Raw genomic sequence first — 24,537 nt, 5'->3', positions numbered from 1 at the left:
GCCCGCCCACTGACACTACATGCACCGTGCGTGTGTCCGACAGTCATTCCTCGCCAGGTGACGCTGCTATCGACAGGACGGGTTTATATCGATAGTAACTCGGTGGTCATAATTTCTGGCTGACCGGCGAAGCTACGTCTACATGAATACTCTACAATACACAATTAAGTGCCTGGTAGAGTATTCAACGAACCACCTTCAGGTTACTTCTCTACCGTTTCACCCTCGAACAGCACGCGAGAAAATAAACACTTACATCTTTCCGTGCGAACTCTTTTTTTTCTCTTATTTTACGAGTATTATGATGATCACTTCTCCCTGTGTAGGTGGGCACTAATAAAATATTTTCGCACTCTGAGTAGATAATCGGTGACTGAAATTTCATAAGAAGGTCATACTGCAGCGAAAATCGCATTTGTTTTAATGACTGTCACCCAAATTCATGTACCATATCCGTGGCACTCTTATATTTTTCGATAATACAAAACCAGCTTTGAACTTGTCCGATGTCATCTATCAATCCTCCCTGATGTGGATCCCACACAGCACAGCAATTCTCCAGAAGAGAGCAGACAAGCGTAATTTAAGCAGTCTCTTTAGTAGACCTGTAAGTAGGCTGTTTAGTTTTTTATGTTGGCAACGCCACGTAGCGCTCTGTATGAAAATCACTGGCTGTGCTGTGTGCAGTCTGTGGCTGGTTGGCATTGTTGGAATATTCGCTATTGTAGTGTTGGACAGTTGGATGTGAACAGCGCGTAGCGTTGCGCAGTTGGAGGTGAGCAGCCAGCAGTGGTGGATGTGGGGAGAGAGATGGCGGAGTTTTGAGAGCGGATGATCTGGACGTGTGTCCATCAGAGACAGTAAATTTGTAAGACTGGATGTCTTGAACTGATATATATATTGACTTTTGAACACTATTAAGGTAAATACATTGTTTGTTCTCTATCAAAATCTTTCATTTGCTAACTATGCCTATCAGTAGTTAGTGACTTCAGTAGTTATTATCTTTTATTTAGCTGGCAGTATTGGCGCTCGCTGTATTGCAGTAGTTCGAGTAACGAAGATTTCTGTGAGGTAAGTGATTCATGAAAGGTATAGGTTATTGTTAGTCAGGGCCATTCTTTTGTAGGGATTATTAAAAGGCGGATTGCGTTGCGCTAAAAATATTGTGTGTCAGTTTAGTGTTGATCAGAATAAGTAAAGAGAGTAATGTCTGAGTACGTTCAGTTTTCCTCAGCTGTTTGAAAATCAAATAATGTAAGAGGTTTATCAGCACAGTAATTCATTAATTTTTCTAAAGGGACGCTTCAGACCTTTTACATTTTCTATGTGTCCTGCCAATAAATCCCTGTCTGAGGTTTGCTTTCCATACAACATTATCTATGTGATCATTCCAATTTAAGTTATTCGTAGCTGCGATCCACAACTATTTAGTTGCGTTTACTCCCTTTACATTTCTGTGCTTTATTGCGTAGCCGAAATTTAGCAGATTCCTATTAGTGGATGACGTCATATTTTTCATTGTTTAGAGTTAATTGGCATTTCGTGATGATAAAGTGCCAGTGTGTTTCACAAGAAGGGTATTTTCTTAGCTGTGCTAAAAATTTGTCAATAAATTGTTCTCTTCGAGGTGATTCATAATGCTCGAATACAATATACGTTCCAAAATCCTATTGCAAATCAACGTTAATGATATGGGTCTGTAATTCAGCGGATTACTCCTATTCCCTTTCTTGGGTATTGGTGTGACCTGTGCTACTTTACAGTTTCTGGGTGTGGATCTTTCTACATGCGAGCTGGTGTATTTGATTGCTGCGTATGGAGCTATTTTATCAGCGTACTCTGAAAAGCATCTGAATCGTACAGAATCTGGACCTAAGGCCTTGCCTTTACGAGGTGCATACAAGTTCTAAGGCCTCCGATTTTTTTTCTCTGGACTGAAAAGAGATAGAAACATGCGTATTGTTTTAAAATGAGGCCGCGTTCATTGTCAATACGTCCCAGAGATGGCAGCACCGTACGGCAGATGGAATTTTACCGCCGGCGGCGAGAATGAGAACTGTTTTCAATACTTAAAATGGCGACGTTTTCCTTACTTGAACAGCGTTCAATCATTCGTTTTCTGAATTTGCCTGGTGTGAAACCAATTGAAATTCATTGACAGTTGAAGGAGACATGTGGTGATGGAGTTATGGATGTGTCGAAAGTGCGTTCGTGGGTGCGACAGTTTAATGTAGGCAGAATGTCATGTGACAACAAACCGAAACAACCTCAGGCTCGCACAAGCCGGTCTGACGACATGATCGAGAAGTGGAGAGAATTGTTTTGGGGGATCGCCGAATGACTGTTGAACAGATCGCCTCCAGAGTTGGCATTTCTGTGGGTTCTGTGGACACAATCCTGCATGACGACCTGAAAATGCGAAAAGTGTCATCCAGGTGGGTGCCACGAATGCTGACAGACGACCACATGGCTGGCCGTGTGGCATGTTGCCAAGCAATGTTGACGCGCAATGACAGCATGAATGGGACTTTCTTTTTGTCGGTTGTGACAATGGATGAGACGTGGATGCCATTTTTCAATCCAGAAACAAAGCGCCAGTCAGCTCAATCAAAGCACACAGATTCACCGCCACCAAAAAAATTTCGGGTAACCGCCAGTGCTGAAAAAATGATGGTGTTCATGTTCTGGGACAGCGAGGGCGTAATCCTTACCCATTGCGTTCCAAAGGGCACTACGGTTAACAGGTGCATCCTACGAAAATGTTTTGAAGAAGAAATTCCTTCCTGCACTGGAACAAAAACGTCCGGGAAGGGCTGCGCATGTGCTGTTTCACCAAGACAACGCACCCGCACATCGAGCTAACGTTACGCAACAGTTTCTTCGTGATAACAACTTTGAAGTGATTCCTCATGCTCCCTACTCACCTGACGTGGCTCTTAGTGACTTTTGGCTTTTCCCACCAATGAAAGACACTCTCCGTGGCCGCACATTCACCAGCCGTGCTGCTATTGCCTCAGCGATTTTCCAGTGGTCAAAACAGACTCCTAAAGAAGCCTTCGCCGCTGCCATGGAATCATGGCGTGAGCGTTGTGAAAAATGTGTACGTCTGCAGGGCGATTACGTCGAGAAGTAACGCCAGTTTCATCGATTTCGGGTGAGTAGTTAATTAGAAAAAAAATCGGATGCCTTTGAACTTGAATGCACCTCATATTAAGTGTTTTAAGCTGCTTCACTACAAGGAAGATATGTACTTCTCCGTTACTCATGTTGGTAAGTGTTCTTGATTCGAATTCTGGAGTATTTTCTTCGTCTCCTTTTGTGAAGGAATTTCGGACAAATGCGTTTAGTAACTCTGCTTTAGTGACACTAACATCAATAACATCAGCATGGTTATCGCGGAGTGAAAGTACTGTTGCGTCTTGCGGCTGGTGTACACTACATACGACAAGACATCTGGCAAATTTCGATGAGTGTCGCACTGGAAACTATTAAAAGCATCTCGTACCGAAGTTTGCACTAAATTTCGAATTTCTGTAAAACCTCGCCAATCTGGTTGATTTTGTGTTCTTTTCAATCTGGCATGTTTTTTTTTCCGTTGCTTCTGCAACATTGTTCTGACCTGTTTTGTGTACCATGGAGAATGAAGACCGTGTCTTATTTTATTTTGTATATATATCTCTCTTATGCCATCGATACCATTTCTTTGAATTTAAACACCATCTGATCTACGCTTACATAGTCAGATCTGAAGGACTGAAGACTGTGTCTCAGGAAGGCGTCAAGCGAATTTTTATCTGCTTTTGTTATTTCATCCATGTTGGATCTTGTGAAATCCGCGGCCATTACTAACAGTTGGTGAACGTATTTTGCATTTACACTGAAGAGCCAAAGAAACTGATACACCTGCTCAACATCGTGTAGGGTCTCAGCGAGCACGCAGAAGTGCCGCAACACAACGTGACATGGACTCGACTGATGTCTCAAGTAGTGTTGGAGGGAATTGACACCAAGAGTCCTGCAGGGCTGTCCATACAACCGTAAGAGTACGAGGATGTGGACATCTCTTCTGAACAGCACGTTCCAAGGAATCCCAAATATGCTCAATAATGTTCATGTCTGGAGAGTTTGGTAGCCAGCGGAAGTGTTTAAACTCAGATGAGTGTTCCTGGAGCCACTCCGTAGCAATTCTGGACGTGAGGGGTGTCGCATTATCCTGGTGGAATTGCCGATCAGAATGCACACTGGACATGGATGGATGCAGGTGATCAGACAGGACGCTTACGTACGTATCACCTGTCAGAGTCGTGTCTAGAGGTATCAGGGGCCCCACATCAGTCCAACTCACACAATTGCAGAGCCTCCACCAGCTTGAACAGTCCCTTGCTGACATGCAGGGTCCGTGGATTCATGAGGTTGTCTCTATACCCATTGAGACGTGATACTTACTGGAATTAAGGAAAAAGTAGAAGGGAGGACCCACCAACATAACTTTCTTTATATTGTGTTTTACAGATAATCGAAGCATTTAACCATCCAATTTCATTTAACAAAATGAGCAAATTTGAAAAATTCTTTGGACCTCAAACAATAACTTGAACAAGCTTTTAAACTTTGCAAAAGAAATCTAAAGTGCTGTGATGTTGCCAACCAACCGACGGGATGTCGGCCTGCTGCTTGTAATCGACGCTGACCCTGGTGAAGTACTAGGGTATCTTCACTCTGTGCAGGCCCTCGTTGCGCAGCTCGTGGCTATATATATATATCGGCAAGCAAAGACATTCTGAGGACACAATCCACAGATACCAACTCTTCCTCATAGACGTTGGCAATGGGGCAGCAAGAGGGAAGGTCGATACTAGACCTGAGTCAGTGGCGCCACACAGAACAAAATTCAATGGCGCCACGGTTCACCCATACACGTCCGTCCGCTCGATACAGTTTCTAACCTGACTCATCCGACCAGACAACATGTTTCCAGTCCAGTCCGACGTCGGTGTTGACGGGCCCAGGCGAGGCGTTTCATTGATTGGTTCACACGCTGACGTTTTTTGATGGCGCAGCACTGAAATTTGCAGTAATTTGCGGAAGTGTTGCGCTTCTGTCACGTTAAACGATTCTTTTCAGTCGTCGTTGGTCCCGTTCTTGCAGGATCTTTTTCCGGCCGCAGCAATGTCGATAATTTGATGTTTTTCCGGATACCTGGAATTCACGGTACACTCGTGAAATGCTCGTACGGGTAAATCCCCACTTCATCGATTCCTCGGAGATTCTGTGTCCCATCGCTCGTGCGCCGACACCGCGTTCAAACTCATTTAAATCTTGATAACCTGCAATTGTAGCAGCAGTAACCGATCTAACAACTGCGCCACACTTGTTGTCTTATATAGGCGTTTGCGACCGCAGCGCCGTATCCGGCCTTTTTACATATCTCTGTATTTGAATACACTTGCCTATATTACACTACTGGCCATTAAAGTTGCTACACCAAGAAGAAATGCAGATGATAAACGGGTATTCCTTCGACAAATATATTATACTGGAACTGACATGTGATTACATTTTCACGCAATTTGGGTGCGTAGATCCTGAGAAATGAGTATACCTAGAACAACCACATTTGGCCGTAATAACGGCCTTGATACGCCTGGGCATTGAGTGGAAGAGAACTTGGCTGGCGTGTGCACGTACAGCTGCCCATGCAGCTTCAACACGATACCACAGTTCATCAAGAGTAGTGACTGGCTTATTGTGACGAGCCAGATGCTCGGCCACCATTGACCAGACGTTTTCAATTGGTGAGAGATCTGGAGAGTGTGCTGGACAGCGCAGCAGTCGAACATTTTCTATATCCAGAAAGGCCCGTATAGGACCTGCAACGCCGCAACATACGGCCGTGCATTATCCTGCTGAAATGTAGGATTTCGAATAAAGGGTAGAGCCACGGGTCGTAACACATCTGAAATGTAACGTCCACTGTTCAAAGTGCCGTCAATGCGAACAAGAGGTGACCGAGACGTGTAACCAATGGCACCTCATACCATCACGCCGGGTGATACGCCAGTATGACGGTGACGAATACACGCTTCCAATGTGCGTTCACCACGATGTCGCCAAACACGGATGCGACCCTCGTGATGCTGTAAACAGAACCTGGATTCATCCGAAAAAAGACGTTTTGCCATTCGTGCACCCAGGTTCCCCGTTGAGTACACCATCTCAGGCGTTCCTGTCTGGAATGCAGCGTCAAGGGTAGCCGCAGGCATGGTCTCCGAGCTGATAGTCCATGCTGCTGGAAACGTCGTGGAACTGTTCGTGCAGATGTTTGTTGTCTTGCAAACGTCCCCATCTGTTGACTCAGGGACCGAGACGTGGCTGCACGATCGGTTACAGCCATGCGGATAAGATGCCTGTCATCTCAACTACTAGTGGTACGAGGCCGTTGGGATCCAGCACGGCGTTCTTTATTACCCTCCTGAATCCACCGATTCCATATTCTGCTGTCATTGGATCTCGACCAACACGAGCAGCTATGTCGCGATACGATAAACCGCAACCGCGGTAGGCTACAATCCGATTTTTACCAGAGTTGGAAACGTGATGGTACGCATTTCTTACACGAGGCATCACAAGAAGGTTTCACCATGCAACGCCGGTCAACTGCTGTTTGTGTATGAGACATCGGTTGGAAACTTTCCTTTTGTCAGTGCGTTGTAGGTGTCGTCACCGGCGCCAACCTTGTGTGATTGCTCTGAAAAGCTAATCATTTGCATATCACAGCATCTTCTTCCTGTCGGTTAAACTTCGCGTCTGTAGCACATCATCTTCGTGGTGTAGCAATTTTAATGGCCAGTAGTGTAGTTTATTTGCCTCTTCAGTGTAATTTGGTGGGTTTGCATTCTACAGTATTCAGTCTCGCTACAACAATTTTGTGACCACCAATCCCAGTATGTGGCATGATGCTCCCTGTTTGGTCAGGATTATTTGTTGCTAAGAGGTAAAGTATGTTTTCGCAATGATTTACAGTTCGAGTGGGCTCCTGGACTTACTGTTCAAAATTATATTGTTCACGAGGCGACAACGAGGAGCTGTATCGGTCGCCTGACACACCTAGAGCTCGCGGGGCGTTTACAGTTCCTGGGGCGCCCCGCCGTGCAGAGGCTGGTGCGCGCCTGCTATCGGCAGGTGGTGTTCCCATGGTCCGGCGACTGCTCCAGGGCCAGCGGGTGGCCGCTAATGCCGCCGCCGGCGCTAGGGGGCGCCTTGCGGCTTACCGACCCCCGCCCTGATTACGGGATTCATTCCGCGCCGGCCCGCTCCATTCTCCGTGTTTCTTGCCCCTCGTCTTGCCGGCCGCATTGTTCGAGCCGACTCCAGCCGCGCGACGACAATAATGGCCCGCGTTAAAAGGTCGCCGTTGTCCGCCCGCTCTAAGCGCTCGCGCCGCAAGAAGCCTACAACTGGTTTCTGATTAGCGGCACCAAACATGCTCCGCTCCTTTTGTCGCTGCTTACGTGAGGTAATTAAGACGACGTTTCCCGAGCTCCCGCAGCGTTACACCGTCACACTGTTTCCTCGTTCCGCTGTTATTTTCCAGTCTCAGGCACTGACTGCAGAACTACTAACGTATACCACTCACATCAGTTCATCGTCCATGTGGCGCGCTGCCAAATCACGAGTTCTTTGAAAATCGAACGACTTCCAACAGCCGGCCGCTGCTACCGAGCGGTTGTAGGCACTTCAGTCCGGAACCCCGCTGAAGCTAAGGTCGCAGGTTCGAATCCTACCTCGGGCATGGATGTGTGTTATGTCCTGAGCTTAGTTACATTTAAGTAGTTCTAAGTCTAGGGGAATGATGACCTCAGATGATAAGTCACAATAAATTAATAACTGTCATTTTCACATACCGTTTTATTCACCCCTGATTATGGATAATAAAACAGAAAATTGTACGCCGAGTGCTAAGTTTTCAATAAGGAATGGGGAGTGAATTACTTCTCTGTGTAAACAAAGGACAAGAAAATTACTTGCGTAACATGTGTCGAAAACATTGTCGTTTTGAAAGAATACAATCTTCAGCGTCGCTATGAAACAAAGCATCTATCAAAACATTCAAAGTTTTCTGGAAAGTTACGCTCCGAGAAATATGAATCCATGAAACGTAATTAAGAAACTCGAAGTAATCATCCCGCGAGAGGGTTTGCTGTAAATGATTCTGTCAACTCGTACAAACAAATGACTTAATGAAGAAGACGCACACAGAAGGAAAGCTTGTTGAATTTTGCTGTTGCTTCCTTGATTTGAATTTCAGAAAGTGAAAAAATTTGCGACTGGTATGGCATCAGTGTCTGAAACAATTTTCAAAATAAAAGTAGGCCTATATGAAGTCAGCACATCGAACGAGACTGACTGATGAACTTTTCAAAGCAATTCTCTTGATTAGGTACAACAATGCCGAATCAAACATTGACGGTATATTCAAATATCAGTTTCACGAATCCCACTAAAGCTTTTTCTCTTTTTTACGCTGCTGCTTAGTGTGTGAGATTCTTATATCTGCACGCTAGGTCTGATGTAACTATCTTTTTGCTGACGTCAACTGCTTTTCATAACACTTTTATTAAATAACTATGTTGGTTGGCCTTACTGTTAGTACACTGCGTGCTACTCACCAATGATTAATACAGAACGCTGAACTTAGTTTTCTTCTTTTTACCGTGGGTTTTGTTTTGGCTTGCGAGTACTGTACGGAATATCGATGCAGCCCACGCTCCCCATTTGGTCAGTTATCCGATTCGCTGAGAAAAGTTGCTCATCTCTGGTCTCTTTCGAAATGATAATTAAATCAAGACCTTAAGCTGTCGACAAGCGTTGATATATATCAACGGGGACAGTTGAAAATGTATGCCGCGACCTGGACACGAACCCGGGATCTCCTGCTTACATGGCAGACGCTCTATCCATCTTTTGTTTTTCCAATGTCAGACTTACAACCTATGCTGACATACATTTTGTTGTACTACCGCATAAATAGTGTCTACAATGTCCAAAGAAAATTAATTAATTAAGGAAATGAATAAAACTGGAAATGTCCAAATGAAAGACATGAAGACATTGCGGATAGTACAAATACAAAAGAAACATGCTCCTGTAGCAATGAAATGAAATTCGTGTCGGGGGCGACACCTGCTCACGACCCGACGTTCGATAGAGCAAGAGAGCCATCTATCGACTCGTTCTCCAGATGTTGGTGTAAGACTGGGTCGTCTTCTCGAAATTAACTAAGGGTCCGTGAGTGTGATCGATGTCTATCTCGGCTTCTTCGTCTATCTCATCTCTCACCCGACACACCCCATCTGGCCGGCGGGTCGATAAATGTAAGTCGCAAGTAATTAGCGAAGTCTTGCCCATATTTCTTATGCTGTTGCAGCTTCGTGTGTCCCCCCAGGAGGAAATGCCAAAAATCCATTTTGTCCTTTTCCGATTCGTTATAGACGTAGCCCACCACCATTCCCCGTACCCATGTCACTGCATTGGTTTTTTGGAATGGAAAATAAGATTCTTGGGGGAAAAAAAGTGAGTCTGATGAAATTGTGTGAGGGGCGGAGCGTAACAGGAACGCCAATATTTGTTGTGCCAATTGCCACACTGGAGCCGTCCCACTACATGCTAAACGATGTTCATCAGTGTCCACTGTTGCGGTCTTAATTTCTGTAACAGCACCATTGTCCGCATCAGTTTCAATATGCGTCGGTAGTTATCCGCTGCTGTCCGCTGCACATCCGTGTGGAACGTAACACCTAGACATTTTATGGTCTTAACTAACATGAGCGGGCCTTCCTCCCCCGGTTGTAATCCTCGACCGACATTCATGCAGCGTGACTTCTGTAGATTAAGCACGCTCCCTGCCGCTATCCCGTATCGCTGTATCCATGCCAACGCCGTACGTACTTCGTCGCCTGTCCTTGCCACCAGCATCACATCGTCAGCATAAGCGCGGCGATGAAATGTCAGTTGTGGCAACGGCACTCCCTCCAGCCGTCTTCGGAGACCATATAGACAGGGTTCCAACGCCATTGCATACAAAAATATCGAAAGGGGGCAACCTTGACGAACTGACCTTGAAGTAACAATGTAGTCAGTACCCCGCCCATTCACCGATACCTTCGATCGCACGCCGTGTAAACGTCGCATGATCACTAGAATGAAGGCTTGTTGGATGCCCAATCTGCCCACCACTGCGTGCAAAAAGATATGACCCACTCTGTCGAACGCATCATCGAAGTCAATAGCGACTAGTGCCCCACGCACTCGGCATGCCGCTGCTAATGCGATGATATCTTGGTAGTCACCGAACGCCGTATGTACGTTACTCTTACCGCCGAGGCAAGTTTGATCTAAGAGGAGTCTATCAGAATCTGAGCCACCGAAGACACAGAAGATAGAGCGACTGCAGGGACTTATCCCTTGCACGCTCCACGTGAGACCCACATTCACAACTTAATGTCCACACATTACCTTCGTAGTGCTCCTGCCCATTACACTCATTACTCGCTGCAGACAATCTTACCAAGTCCCGTAAGAGTTCGGGCAATGCGTGTGCATCCGCACAGAAGAAGAAGCTCAATGGCCGGTTAGGCTTAACATGTCCGAAAGAACAGATACCATCTTCATATACTTCGGCCGCTGTTGCATGTGCCCGATGTTCTGGGTACTGCTAGTGCAGTAGTGGTCGTCAGAATTCGCCCCGAGGGTCGTTTGTGGCCCCAGTCAGATGTTCTTGCGACCTGTGGTTCTCAGCCGTGTTTTGTAATGACATACATCTAGATGATGATGATGTTTGGTTTGTGGGGCGCTCAACTGCGCGTCATCAGTGCCCGTACAAGGTCCCAATTTTTCCACCACAGTTCACTTTTTTTTCACAGCCCAATTTAGCCACTGTGTCGCGGACGTGTCTATTGCAGCGTTGCAGTCTTTTTCTGTTCTGACAATCCATTGTTCTTGTCACTGCTATATCATTGAGATAAGGTCTATGACGGGAAATAAGTAAATCATCGCTAATCGTGTTCAGACCGATCGAAATGTTTCGTGTAAGTACAACGGACAGAAGACCAGTAGTCGCGGACTGGGGCAAGTTCTTTGCTGCAAGACGAGAGCTCTCGCCGCAGGTAACACGGAGATCACCGACCTGGGGCTGCGCAGATTGTTAGTTATTCCACTCGCACTCCCCGCTGTGGCGCCGCCTTTGCGATATAACTGAGAAAAACAACTCCGCCTCCCGACAATGGCGGGAGGAACGTTACGACGGAGCAGTGCAGAATGGGCTTCGACGGGAATAATTGACTGCGGGAACCCCGCGGGCTGACCGAAGTCACGCAGAGCCCGGCCAGGGCTGGGCGGGTCCTAATTAGATCGGTTCACACGAGGGGCCGCCGCGGTCCGCAAATTGCAGTATCGGCGGCGGGGGGCGGCGCGGTGCACCGCGAGCTGCAGCGGCGCGCAGCGGGCGCCGGCCGCAGCAGACGCAGGCGGAGGCGCTGCCGATGGTAGGCCGGGCCCGTCTCGTGGGCCGCGCCGTGAGAACGTGGCGGCCGCGACGCGCCTCGGCGGAACACACTGGCGCTCCTCTGAGCCACAGCTGGCGCTATGGTGCGACTCTTCGGATGATGATGATGATGTGTTTGAGGGCGCACGACAACGAGGTTATCAGCGCCCGTTCCCAAAAGAAATGTTGACGGATGCAGCCGAGATCTGTTAAAGAATCATCAATTCAGAGTCGATCTGTACCAGAAATGTAAATGTTCAAATTTCAAGATTCGACACAGCACATCAAACTAAAAATAAAATAGCAGTACAAAACAAGTAAAAATAATGAACGGTGGCTGAGTGACCACTTACAAATAATGGGTGACCAAACCATTTTACAGCACATTAAAGTCTCAATCCCAATATTCTGGGAACAAGTCCAGACATCACACAAAAACGTAAAACTCTAGCCACACTCGCCTCATTATTAGTTAAAATAGAGGGCAGGTCTGGTGGGAAACTGAAATCTTCTCTCAAACCCGCATATAAAACACACACAGTTAAAATATGTCGTATCGACAGCTGTGTCCCACATGTCTGACACGTTGGTGGCTCCTCACGACGTAACAGAAAACGATGTGTCAAAGGACAATGGCCTATTCGAAGCCTTGTAAGGGCTACTTCCTCAGCTCGTCGTTGTCGGAAGTAGATAAGCCACGGTCGGACAGAATCCTTCACCGCTCGCAACTTATTATCCCTCACGTCCAGCCACTGAGCCTCCCACCAACGCATGACCTTCCGAGTCACGAATGATGTTATGGCCTGCAGGGGGACGGAAAAGCGAGCAGGAGGTGGGATGGAACAAGGCTCCTTGGCAGCCGCGTCTGCAAGTTCATTTCCAGGAATCCCTATGTCCCCTGGAACCCAGCAGAAAATTACATCCTTACCCTGCTTTAGCAGGAGCAGGAGTGCGTCCTGCACTTCTTGTACCATCCGACCTGCTGGGTACATCTGTTCAAGAGCGTGTAGAGCACTTTGGTAATCGGAGCAGATGATGAATTTCGTGCCATGATGTCGTCGCATATGCGCTAATGCTTGCAGAATGGCAAACAGTTCTGCATAGTAAACTGAGAACTGCTCTGGGAGCCCTATCCTACGGACAGTATCGGGAAACACAGAAGAGCTGCCCATAAAATCTCCCTATTTAGACCCATCCGTGTAAACAGTAATAAAATCTGAATGGCGGTCAAAATTCTCAGTAAATTTAATTTTAAAAAGGTGGTCCGGGGTACAATACTTCTATGCAGCCAGATCAAGAAGTAATCTTGGCCTTTGTAGTAGCCAGGGAGATCCCCTATTCCATCCCTGGTGGAGGACCTTAATGCCCTCCAGGCGTACTGACTCGAGACTCTGCTTTGCACGGATGCCAAACGGCTTTGTTGCCTTCGGACGGTGGCGGAAGAGACGTTCCAGTGCCGGCTGTCAAAAGGTGTTGGACGCCAACGAAAGAGGAGTGGACTTGGCCCTGTATGCTTGCCGTACCACGGGGAGAAGACGCCGAATGGACAGCGGAGGCTCTCCAGCCTGGCGAGTCTTCGGACTGCATAGGAAGGGGGCAGATGGGGGCGGAGGTAAAATGGTTCAAATGGCTCTGAACACTATGGGACTTAACATCTGAGGTCATCAGTCCCCTAGAACTTAGAACTACTTAAACCTAACTAACCTAAGGACATCACACACATCCATGCCCGAGGCAGGATTCGAACCTGCGGTCGTGCGGTTCCAGAGTGAAGCGCCTGGAACCGCTCGGCCGGACAAAATAATGTCTTGGCACTACATGCATTTTTCTGAAGGTTTACATAGTGACAGCTTTTCGCACCTAAACGAGTTTTGTGGTCAGTGCCATCGCAACAGGAAGCCATGTTTGTTGTCCTCACTTCCGGGCACATTTTCTAGGCATCTTCACGCCCGAGTATCTGGAAGAATAGAGTGCCGCCGCAGCAGACCGCTTTCTTCTATGCCAAGTTTAACATAAATTCAAAACTGTTACAAAGGGATAGAATGGCGGATGACAGCTTTGTGCCCTCCGCTGTGGCCGAGTGAGTCTAGGAGCTTCAGTCTGGAACCGCGCTGCTGCTACGGTCGAAGTTTGGAATCCTGCCTCGGGCATGGATGTGTGTGACGTCCTTAGGTTAGTTAGCTTTAAGTAGTTCTAAGTTCTAGGGGATGATGACCTCAGATGTTAAGACCCATAACGCTCAGAGTCATATTTGACAGCTTTGTACATGAAAGGGTTTATAAGTCAGTTTTTTCTGTTGTATTATGACTGCTTATGTTGTTGTTTTTTTTTTAATTTCTTTTTTTTTTTTTTTTAATTCTTATTGAGGTGAACAGTTTGGCCACTGTTCCCGTCGCTTAGTGGGACCACTTCTCCCGACCGGACGCCAGTCGCCATTACTGATCCGCAGAAGGGACTATCTACCTGAAATAAATAACAAGTAACTAAATTTGTAGGTCCACGAACGTTGTTCAAACACTGATACTGTAAAAAATTATTATTCTCCATATCCGCGAGGTGTCAAGAATAATATAAACGTCTTACTTTACATCAGACTGCTCAAAAATAAAAAAAGGTTGTACTAAAAAATAACGGAACAAACAACTTTCCTCTGTGAGTCTCACTGACAACAAAGGCGATGTATAGTGGAAGACGACTTCTTGGCAGAAGCAGGGCTGTTCAGGCCAAAAAATATGCAATAGCCACCTTTCCTCTTCTGGAAATTTTACTGTTAATTGATAACCAACATAAACTATTTTGTTATATTAATTAATAACAGTGATAGCAATACGAGACATGACCACAGGCTTTTACTAAGTGTTCTGAGTGTTGTTTTTCTTTTACTCATTGCATTGTATTACAACAGCCTTAATTTGATTGCATAGTAATTGCTACAAACATGTGCCACTTTTGAAGAGGACCGTCTCTATAACGCACATTTATGAATCGCGTTACTTGAGTTTGACATTTATGTCATAGCAGCTGATTGGTGCTAGTTGCGCACACTCGTGAGTTATTAGCATCGGCGCTGGCCGGGGTGGTCGAGCAGTTCTAGGCGCTACAGTCTGGAACCGCGCGACCGCTACGGTCGCAGGTTCAAATCCTGCCTCGGGCATGGATGTGTGTGATGTCCTTAGGTTAGTTAGGTTTAAGTAGTTCTAAGTTCTAGGCGACTGACGACCTCAGAAGTTAAGTCCCGTAGTGGTCAGAGCCATTTGAGCCATTTTATTAGTATCGGAAGACAAACAATAAAATACTGTTGCTCTCACTTCTGATAACCACCGAGTGGCCGTGCTGCATTTCATTTTGCCCCTGGAGTACGTGGCAAACTTTACTTTGCTCACGGTGTAATTCACCAATGTCGATTAAAATTAAGCACATCTTAAAATATTCCTCGCTCTGTAAATATTTTTGTTTGTTAGTGAGCAAAACAAATACCGCCTTTATAAATTCTTAACGTTAGTCGACGTTTTTGGATTTGGATGATAGTTTCTAGATGCATCTGTCCGCAGCTCGTGCGTGGTCTAGTGGCTGCTGGCACGGTAGCTCAGCGTGCTCGGTCAGAGGGTTAGCTATCCTCTGTAATAAAAAAACTGAGTGAACGGATCAACAAAGGACCTGAACGGATGTCATCAGACGTCCGCCCGAACAAATTCAACGAACAATATGGAACATAAAATGAGATCTAAGGGAAAAAAAAGTGGCTAGCGTTGCTACATCTGGATCACGGGATCACGGGTTCAATTCCCTGCCGGGTTGGGGATTTTCTCTGCCCAGGGACTGGATGTTTGTGTTGTACTCATCATTTTATCATCATCATCATTCGTGACAGTGCCTAATTGGGCTGTGAAAAAAAAGTGAACTGTGGAAAAATTGGGACTTTGTACGGGCACTGATGGCCGCGCAGTTCAGCGCCCCACAAACCAAACATCACCGGCATCTAGATGTATGTCATCATAAAACACGGTTGAGAACCACAGGTCGCAAGAACATCTGACTGGGGCCACAAGCGACCAGCGGACCGAACTCTGACGACCACTACTGCACTAGCAGTACCCAGAACGTCGGCCACATGCAACAGCGGCCGAAACTTTCACCTTCGGAAGACGTTAGATGCACTTCCCCATTGCCGTTTAGTAAACACATTACCACCATACCAAATAGTGAACCAAATTTATTATTGGGTACAGGACTTCCTAGAAGATGGAATTCAAGATGTTATTCATGATGGGACGAAAGGACCAGTATATGAAGATGGTATCTGTTCTTTCGGACATGTTAAGGCTAGCCGGCTATTGACCTTCTTCTTCTGTGCGGATGCACACACATTGCCCGAACTCTTACGGGACTCGGTAAGATTGTCTGCAGCGAGTAAAGAGTGTAATGGGCAGGGGCACTACGAAGGTAGCGTGTGGACATTAAGTTGGGAATGTGGGTCTCACGGGGTGCGTGCAAGGGATAAGTCCCTGCAGTCGCTCTATCCTCTGTGCCCTCGGTGGGTCACATGGATAGAGCGTCTGCCATGTAAGCAGGAGATCCCGGGTTCGTGTCTCCGTCGCAGCACACATTTTCAACTGTCCCCGTTGATATACGTAGATCAACGCCTGTCGATAACTTAAGGTCTTGATTTAATTATCATTTCGAAAGACACCAGAGATCAGCAACTTTTCCCAGCGAACCGCTTAACTGAGAAAATGGCGAGCGTGGGCTTCATCGATATTCCGTACAGTGCTCGCAAGCCAAAACAAAACCCATGGGTAAAAAGGAGAAAAACTAAGTTCAGCATTCTGTATTAATCATTGGTGCGTAGCACGCAGTGTACTAACAGTAAGGCCAGCCAACATATTTATTTACTAAAAATGTTATCAAAGCAGTCGACGACAACAAAAACATAGTTACATCAGACCTAGTGTGCACATATACGAATCTCACAAACTAAGCAAAAGCATAAAAAAGAAAAAAAGCTTTAGTGGGATTCGTGAAACTGATATTTGAATATTTCTTTTTTTTTTTTTTTGTCATCGGTCTACTGCCTGGTTTGATGCGGCCCGCCATGAATTCCTCTCCTGTGCCAACCTCTTCATCTCAGAGTAGCACTTCCAACCTACGTCCTCAATTATTTGCTTGACGTATTCCAATCTCTGTCTTCCTCTACAGTTTTTGCCCTCAACAGCTCCCTCTAGTACCACGGAAGTCATTCCCTCCTCTCTTAGCAGATGTCCTATCATCCTGTCTCTTCTCCTTATCAGTGTTTTCCACATATTCCTTTCCTCTCCGATTCTGCGTAGAACCTCCTCATTCCTTACCTTATCAGTCCACCTAATTTTCAACATTCGTCTATAGCACCACATGTCAAATGCTCCGATTCTCTTCTGTTCCGGTTTTCCCACAGTCCATGTTTCACTACCATACAATGCTGTACTCCAGACGTACATCCTTAGAAATTTCTTCCTCAAATTAAGGCCGGTATTTGTTATTAGTAGACTTCTCTTGGCCAGAAATGCCTTTTTTGCCATAGCGAGTCTGCTTTTGATGTCCTCCTTGCTCCGTCCGTCATTAGTTATTTTACTGCCTAGGTAGCAGAATTCCTTAACTTCACTGACTTCGTGACCATCAATCTTGATGTTAAGTTTCTCGCTGTTCTCATTTCTACTACTTCTCATTACCTTCGTCTTTCTCCGATTTACTCTCAAACCATACTGTGTACTCATTAGACTGTTCATTCCGCCGGCCGAAGTGGCCGTGCGGTTAAAGGCGCTGCAGTCTGGAACCGCAAGACCGCTACGGTCGCTGGTTCGAATCCTGCCTCGGGCATGGATGTTTGTGATGTCCTTAGGTTAGTTAGGTTTAACTAGTTCTAAGTTCTAGGGGACTAATGACCGCAGCAGTTGAGTCCCATAGTGCTCAGAGCCATTTGAACCATTTTTGAACTGTTCATTCCGTTCAGCAGATCATTTAATTCTTCTTCATTTTCACTCAGGATAGCAATGTCATCAGCGAATCGTATCATTGATATCCTTTCACCTTGTAATTTAATTCCACTCCTGAAGCTTTCTTTTATTTCCATCATTGCTTCCTCGATGTACAAATTGAAGAGTAGGGGCGAAAGGCTACAGCCTTGTCTTACACCCTTCTTAATACGAGCACTTCGTTCTTGATCGTCCACTCTTATTATTCCCTCTTGGTTGTTGTACATATTGTATATGACCCGTCTCTCCCTATAGCTTACCCCTACTTTTTTCAGAATCTCGAACAGCTTGCACCATTTTATATTGTCGACCGCTTTTTCCAGGTCGACAAATCCTATGAAAGTGTCTTGATTTTTCTTTAGCCTTGCTTCCATTATTAGCCGTAACGGCAGAATTGCCTCTCTCGTCCCTTTTCTTTTCCTAAAGCCAAACTGATCGTCACCTAGCGCATTCTCAATTTTCTTTTCCATTCTTCTGTATATTATTCTTGTAAGCAGCTTCGATGCATGAGCTGTTAAGCTGAATGTGCGATAATTCTCGCACTTGTCAGCTCTTGCCGTCTTCGGAATTGTGTGGATGATGCTTTTCCGAAAGTCAGATGGTATGTCGCCAGACTCATATATTCTACCCACCAACGTGAATAGTCTTTTTGTTGCCACTTCCCCCAATGATTTTAGAAATTTTGATGGAATGTTATCTATCCCTTCTGCCTTATTTGACCGTAAGTCCTCCAAAGCTCTTTTAAATTCCAATTCTAATACTGGATCCCCTATCTCTTCTAGATCGACTCCTGTTTCTTCTTCTATCACATCAGATAAATCTTCACCCTCATAGAGGCTTTCAATGTATTCTTTCCACCTATCTGCACTCTCCTCTGCGTTTAACAGTGGAATTCCCGTTGCACTCTTAATGTTACCACCGTTGCTTTTAATGTCACCAAAGGCTGTTTTGACTTTCCTGTATGCTGAGTCTGTCATTTCGACAATCATATCTTTTTCGATGTCTTCACATTTCTCCTGCAGCCATTTCGTCTTAGCTTCCCTGTACTTCCTATTTATTTCATTCCTCAGCGACTTGTATTTCTGTATTCCTGATTTTCCCGGAACATGTTTGTACTTCCTCCTTTCATCAATCAACTGAAGTATTTCTTCTGTTACCCATGGTTTCTTCGCAGCTACCTTCTTTGTACCTATGTTTTCCTTCCCAACTTGTGTGATGGCCCTTTTTAGAGACGTCCATTCCTCTTCAACTGTACTGCCTACTGTGCTATTCCTTATTGCTGTATCTATAGCGTTAGAGAACTTCAAACGTATCTCATCATTTGAATATATTGTCAATTTTTGGTTCGGCATTGTTGTATCCAATCAATAGAATTGCTTTGAAATGTTCATCAGTCAATCTTGTTCGATGTGCTGACTTCATATAGGCCTACTTCTTTTTTGAAAATTGTTCCAAACACTGATGCCATACCAGTGGCAAATTTCTTCACTTTCTGGAATTCAAATCGAGGAGACAACAGCAAAATTCAAGTTTTCTTTCTGTGTGCTTCTTCATTAAGTCATTTGTTTGAAGGAGTTGACAGAATATTTACAGCAAATTCTCTCGCGGGATGATTTATTTAAGTTTCTAAATTACGTTTCATGAATTCATATTTCTCGGAGTGTAACTTTCCAGAAAACTTTGAATATGTTGATAGATGTTTTGTTTCATAGCGACACTGAAGATTTTATTCTTTCAAAACGGCAATGTTTTCGACACATATTACGCAACTAATTTTCTTGTCCTTTGTGTTCACAGAGAAGTAATTTACTCCCCATTCTTTATTGAAAACTTAACACTCGGCGTACACTTTTCTTTTTTATTAGCCATAATGAGGGGTGAAGAAAACGCTATGTGAAAGTGACAGACATTAATTTACAAACAAATTAAAATTTTGGGAGGGCGTGAAATATGCAGTCGCTACAATAACCAAGAAAATCTTGATACAATAATTTAAAATTTGACATAATAAAGTAAGACTCCTAGTATCCAGGAGGTTTCACGTCCGTCTGAAGATCCCAGAGTACTATGCATAATAATGAAATTTAAACTGTATCGCAGCGTCTCGTGTTCCGTATGTTTCCTCAACCAAGTTCAAGTACCGTCGGCAGGCCGGATGAACTGATGTTGCTGGTCGTATCCAGCCCGTGGGCCTTAGTTTTGTGACCCCCGAAATGGACGAGCTTAATTATAATTTCAGAGTACCTCTGGAGCGTGTTGTAGAACCACCACTCTTTTCAATATACAGCAAGCTCTCTATTATACTGGGTAACGAAGACCCCAGTCTCCACGAATAATCGAAGAACACGGATAATGCAAAATACACGTGTTTCACCAGAAACTGTTATTTATTTGAGACTTATAATCGTAAAGGTCAGTGCTGAATCTGATCCCCTAGCTTTAATTAAGTACCCGATCCAAAGATCGAATTTACGTAAGCTTTTCGTATTTACTTTAAACGTGATCTTTTCCAAATTTCGGTTTATCGTCATTCTTCAAACGCAATCACACCGAATACTACGCCTTTAGACGTTAAAATTATTTCTCTTTTACTTAAAATTACTTTTTGTAATATTCCAGAAGCTATTGCAACAACTTGATATTAACCTAAAACTATTTACGAAATTTCAACCCGCCAGGGTAGCCGAGAGCGCTAACGCGCTGCTTCCTGGACTCGGGTAGGCGCGCTGGCCCTGGATAGAATCCGCCCGGCGGATTAACGACGACGGCCGGAGTGCCAGCCAGCCTGGATGTGGTTTTTAGGCGGTTTTCCACATCCTCCTAGGTGAATACCGAGATGGTCCCCACGTCCCGCCTCAGTTACACGACTCGCAGACATTTGTAACACATTCACACTATTTCACGATTTACACCTGACGCAGACAGCTGGGGTACACTATTTCCGTCCCAGAGGGTATGGAGTGGCGGCAGGAAGGGCATCCGGCCACCCCCTACAATTAACCACGCCAAATGCGTACTTAACCCTGCCGACCGTGCGCACAATGCGAGATAAGGGCGGTAGCGAAAGAAAGCGAAAGATTTACGAAGTTTCAATGAGGCACATCACTGTGTCAGTTTTGTGTTCTATTAGTAATTATATTCAATGAGTAATTGAAATTTGGATTAACTGTTTTTCCCTATTAATCATTTATGAGATGATTTCTTTAATTTTCGACGTAAACATGTATTGCTACTAAAATTCTACTTATATAAAATTTGTAACCATATTTTATAATAACAGACCCTGTGTTCGCAGTATCAGAGATATTCAACTGTTAACTCTAATTCCAATTACGCACTAAACCGAACAGTACATTGTAAAAGTCGGAGTGCTGATGTATCTTTATAGACGGTGGCAGCGTCCGGCAAGTCAATCGCTATTACGTTCAAAGTTAAGGCGAATAGTCTGTCCTAGTTGTTACTATAGCACACTAACATCAAAACTCAATGAAGGCTATGCTTTTATTATCTGTTGAAACTAAAACAGCTGTCCGGTTATTAACGTAGTTACAAAAAATCCAGGCAATTGACAATTTTACTTCCCAGAGTTCCAAACATTTTAGAACTTTTCCTAGTTGTACATTCGCCATTAGAACTTTAACCTCACGTTGATGAACATTTACAGCTGCTCCATTAAAATTAACAGTACTCTTTCAAAGTTGTTTTGCAAATATTACAGTATGTATTGTTTTACAAAAATTCGAATGCCAAATGTCACAAAACCCCTCTGCATTGCTTACTCGTTATTTACTAAACAATACTGGAAACACTGTATTTCGTATCACTTTCAGTTTCCCTTCGGGCAATAATCACCGTTTTTTTATTTTTCCTGACGAAAGTACTCATTTTCCGGAGAGTCCCAACATTGGTATAGTAAAATGGATTTTGTAGCACATGCTCTGCTCGGCTTCATGGTAACAGTATCCTCGATAGCCTCCTTTCACTCTCTTCCTTTGCCGAGCATGCTTTCCACATTGTGTCTACGTCAGCTGATGATGCTACTGTCTGTAGGAAGGTTGCAGCGCCAGAAGTCACTTGTCCTGGTTTTCCAAAATTTTTGTTATTTAACTTCTCATAACGCGTTTCGGTTTACCCGATCATCAGATCCTTGTCGTAAGAATACATTGTAAGACAAAATTGAGAAAATAATGTAGGTTACAATATAGCAGTGAAGCAAAGTAAAGTATCTTAGACACAGAAGTTAAATAAGTCATTTCTACTCATGCCACTGCAAAATCAATTTCCGGACTTGTTCAGGCAGTAAAACATATTATAAAGTAAACAATCGTTGTCACTAGGTGGCGTTAGTGACAGCATCATAATGCCTGTGATATGTCAACGCTTATTACAGCTACATGTATTATTTATATTTCAAGCGGATTCTTTGTAAGCAACTTTCCTGCTACCAGCCCGATTTTCTCTTATTCATATTTTACACGACGGAATTCTGGAAGTGATTCCCATTTCCAAGTGCGTTTTCCCTGTATACTATGCCATTTCTGATTTTGATGTGTGAGGTTCTGCTTTGTTTTATTGACTTTACTGCAATATATAAAAAATGTGGAGTTGTTAGTTAGCTTTCGATTATTATATACTGTATACACGAAAATTGGAAGAATTTGTACTTATAATTGTCCTACGGTCCATTTGGGCCGAGTCTTACGAATGTTGGACATCACACACAATTTTCTGTGCACAGTATACATCTAGAATAACTTGCATAAACAAACAGTTACAAAGATGTTTTTAGATGTAGTCGTAGAGACAGGTCTCCCACGGAGTACGATATGATTTTGTGCAGCATCTGGATCGTCATTTACTTATATCTATTTTAAAATGGTGCTTATTTCTATATGTCAGTATTTTTATTTAAGTATACCGTCCTAGCAGCTGAAGAAATTAACTGATTCACTTTCAAGTAACGTGAATTTACTACAGATATCCATTTTATGCCCTTTACTTAGTCGTTAGAGTACTTTGATATTCCGCTCTACCTTTGCAAATGAGTGTCCTGTACTACATATGTTGAAATTTCGGCCTCTTTATCTTAGGCAGAACATGGAGCATTCCTGGAATGTTACTTTGTATAGTCCAGAGTCTGAATATGGATCACAATGACACTTTATAGAGTGTGTAATAGTTTTTGTTGTAGTTAATTTGAAATAGAAAACCGGCCGGAGTGGCCGTTCGGTTCTAGGCGCTACAGTCTGGAACCGAGCGACCGCTACGGTCGCAGGTTCGAATCCTGCCTCGGCCATGGATGTGTGTGATGTCCTTAGGTTAGTTAGGTTTAATTAGTTCTAAGTTCTAGGCGACTGATGACCTCAGAAGTTAAGCCGCATAGTGCTCAGAGCCATTTGAACCATTTTTTTGAAACAGAAAAACCAACTTTTACTTTGTGGTTTTTGAAAATATTTCCAATGTTGCGTGATATATGGCCAGTATATGGGATGCTAGGTGTACACTTGTTTATGTCTTTTTATTCTGTGGTGCACATGGTGTTCAGGTCTTTTTTCACTTTCTTTTGAACTGTGTCAACCATGGCAGCAGTATAATCATTGGCTATTGCAATCACTACGTTTATATCTCGTTGCATGGTTTCTTGGTTCAAAGGTATTTTAGGCCCCGTGTGTTGCACTGACCTGTATGCTGCCTGTTTATGGGTGTTTGGGTGACATGAAGTTAAAGACATTGTGCTGTCGATCATCATATTTTTTCCATAAATTTTCAGCGCACATGTGTTGTTGTTATATTTAGCTCCAGATAGTTGGCGAAGTGTCAATACACATTGCAGTTAAGTAAAAAAAAAAAGCAGAAACTCATACATCAAAAACATTATGTAAAAATGGCTTAGTACATATAGAAAACGCACTTGAAAAAAGGAATCATTTCCTGAAACGCGTCTTGTAAAATACGAATAAAAGAAAATCGTGACTGGTAGCACAAAAGTTATTTATAAAGAAGCCCATTGTTTTCACAGTCGCAGGTTTCACAAAATCATTTACAATGGACATGTGATGTACAATACCTGACGTCTGCCAACAATCTGTTTCACTGCTACCCAGATCCCGATTGTGAAAATCCTTTCCACATCGTGAATTCGAGCCACATAAGCATCCATCGTACCCGCTTGATTAAAACAGCCTCGGTTGCAGGGTCAGATCTTTCGCTGAGGTGGAAGATATCTCAGGAAATAGACAGGTCTCAGTAATGCCAATGGATCGAATTAGCTTGAGATGTTAGGAATTAGAGTGAGGCACATACGGTGAGTTGAAAAATCTTTGAGAAGTCAATCCCGAAAGAAATTGTGAGAAAGATACAGGCCAGCCAAATCTCTGGAGCCCAAATAGAGATGCGAAAACGAGAGAGACAGGTTCTGAACACCGAGTGAGGCTTTGCGGTGTTAAATCATTGGACACATATTCGGAAGGACAGCGTGTAACACTTTCATGCCTATGTGCTCTTTGACCATTTATTATTGTATATTCTTGCTCTTATCTTTATGTAAATTTATATGTACACGATGTATGAATTAATTAGTTTATTTTGCAGTATAATCAATTATGTATATTATTTAAATATCGGTGAGTAATCGCTGAGGGAATGTTAGAGAAACGTTAGGTTTTTGTCAACGAATAAGTGTCATTGGAGTAGCGGCGTCTCTGGACGCGGGAGGATGTTACGTCAGAGCGCGCGCAACACAGAGACAGAGAACTCTGGTGTGAGACTTGGTGAAGTGCGGACGCATGGATAGTGTGCACTGTACTGGTTGTTTAGCGGCACTTGGCAAGTGATGAGCGTGGGCGGTGGAAATGTTGGCTGCAGCAACATCAAGAACCCGCCACGCCAATATCATTGCCAACAACTCCCGTGCTCGCTAATTATCATGGAAAGGAGCCAGCAGCAGTAGCGTCGTCAGCGACTTCGTCACGGCGGGAATGGAAA

Source organism: Schistocerca americana, chromosome 7, assembly GCF_021461395.2.
Source record: "Schistocerca americana isolate TAMUIC-IGC-003095 chromosome 7, iqSchAmer2.1, whole genome shotgun sequence".
Lineage (NCBI taxonomy): Eukaryota > Metazoa > Arthropoda > Insecta > Orthoptera > Acrididae > Schistocerca > Schistocerca americana.
This window is presented reverse-complemented; position numbering follows the sequence as displayed.